General features: G+C 37.5%; 1 protein-coding gene across 2 annotated transcripts in view; it reads right to left on the minus strand.

Annotated features, from left to right (window-relative positions):
* Positions 1–2,500, minus strand: part of LOC113823720 (slit homolog 3 protein) — a 31,280-nt gene that overhangs the window by 4,780 nt on the left and 24,000 nt on the right. The gene's annotated exons all lie outside the window — the stretch shown is intronic.

Here is a 2,500-nt window from a genome sequence, read left to right on the forward strand (position 1 = left end):
GAACATTCTCATACATATTAAGTTATTTGAAAGAAATATGATGTATATTGTATATACGAATGTTCTAAAATATTAGCATATGTTTACATTCACTCATCCTATCTAATTTATTAATAGCACAATATCTACACGGAAATTAGTCAGACGGAAACGGTCGTAACAGTCTTTGTCTGGGAGGCGTTCCGTTTGTAGACGATCCTTGCGGAAAGCCTCAAATTCAGACGGAACCCCAGAAATTGACGAAAAAAGTGCTAGTGTGATAGGGCCTTTACCTCATGTTTCTCCAGAGCTCTAGAAATGATAGTTTTGAACATGCAGGTACAAGTAGCAAGGTAAATGATCTCCACGACCGTACGGATTTGTACCGGGACATAGCATACAGCATTGCTCTGCCAAGTACTTTTCAAGCTCACGGAAGCACATTGTTTTTTGTCTTTTTTTAACCTTGAGACAGCCTTTGACATTGCAAGCAGAGAAGTTATCGCAGAACAATTATTAATCTTTAAACTACGCAGATTATCCTCGGCGCCCCGAGAACAGCAAGGAAAGAGAACAAGAGATCAGAACTAAACTTACCGTCCATTTTTTATAGAATAATATATATTTGCACTCTATTTGGGGTCTACGAAGACTAAAAATGAGAAAGGTAGCCAATCTACAATAGGTTCTTGAACCCATCGTTCTCTTAAGCCACCGACAAACCTCGCTATCTCACAGAAATCCAAAGGTAATACAAAACATAGAATAGTGAGGCCAACCTTGTATGACAGTACAATCCACGTCTTAGCCCATGTCTGTATGCAACGTACCAATACGCATAACACCCGAATGGTAATGAATAAAAAACAGCATGGTCGGTCCAACCTCCCTTAGAAAATGTCAGCCCTGCGTGTATTACAAGCAAAATCCCCCAGAGAGAACAGCGGAAAAAGGTTTATGCCAGGGTTCATGCTACGCGAAATGAACTGGAAGCAATACATTTAGTTGCAGTCTTCTAATCAAATCAAGGCTCAGGTTTCACGGTCTGAGACTCACAGAGTGCATTTCAAGCATACCTCTCATGGTAACTATGCTGAAAATAGTTTCCAAAAGATATCCCAAACGAATGAGGCAAATTCAGCAATATGCAATATGAGTTAGAAGAAACAAAGGTACTTCTAGCTGCAAAGTGTATATTGAATCATGGCACATTAGTAACTTTCCAAGACTCACTCTATATGTGACGAATATTGTACTTAACATCAGAATACACACTGCACAAGAGAACTTTGCATTTTGTATAAATCTCAAATCTGTGCCTGGAAATGCTGAGTTAGCAAGGTCTGAATGTAACAAGCAGAATGTAGATACAAGTAGACCTTGGAATACCTCTTGCTAGGAAACTCAAATATCGCTAGACCCTTCTGTTAGCTAACTTAATAAATTCCTAAAACCATGAAAGTTAAACCAAAGCTACAGTAACCAACTGACACAGGAAAGACTAATCTATAGGTCTCGGAAGGCAACAGTAAGATAATGTGTTGTTTTAACTACAAAAAAAATATTTTTCAATACAAACACTGCTAGCAGGTTGATGAAGCAATATGGAAAATATTAAATGTAATCTTGGCAGTGAAATAGATAACGGAAGACTTGTAAATTAGGTTTTAGTATCATGTGATACAACCTTAACACTTAACAAAAAGTGTAAAAAGTTTTGTGATTATTTTACCCAAATGGTATTTTAGAGGAGATACTTACGTTATATACTAATGCATTACCTCTGAAATCTGATGACACGAGGAATTTATTATTGATATTTGATGAGACTAAGAATTCATTAATGAGTTTTGATCATACTTAGAATTCAGCAATGAGCTTTGATCATACTTCTTAGAATTTAATTACGGACTATAATGATATTTACTTGAATTCAGTAATGAGCGTTGAATAATTTTACTTGGAAGACAGAGAACTTCGATGATACTTGCCTAGAAATAATTAATGAGCTTAAAGGGTTTGATTTATGTAGTTTGATATAAGAAATGGCGGCACTTGAAATCCTTAACATGTGATGAAATTCCTCTGTACTCATATTCCAGTTCTTAGTCTTGTATTGTACATAATGTATGTTATACACATACATTTCATCACTTGTACATATTCCCTCTCTTCCACACCTCTTGCACATTCTCTTCTCCCAGATAGCACTGTTCCTGTGCATATCAAATTGATGGCGGCAGTGAATGCTACTCATATATATTTCTAAAGTCAAGACTTAAGTAATAAAGAGCTGTATTTCTGTAACAGTCAAGCAATCTTTATGCTGCAACTTAAGCTAAGGTCACCTAGTCTTTTGTCCTGGGATCCCTAGACAGGCTTGCCGAAGTCAGGTCAGCTGACCAATGAAAAGTTATAGCTGGCCAGACTTCGGCGAGGCTGTCTAGGGATTGCAGGACAGAGACCACTGGTGTGACCTTGGCTTTAGCTGTTTGGTGGCAGTGGTGGAATATGCCAGACT

Source organism: Penaeus vannamei, chromosome 11 (genome assembly GCF_042767895.1).
Source record: "Penaeus vannamei isolate JL-2024 chromosome 11, ASM4276789v1, whole genome shotgun sequence".
NCBI classification, from domain to species: Eukaryota; Metazoa; Arthropoda; class Malacostraca; order Decapoda; family Penaeidae; genus Penaeus; species Penaeus vannamei.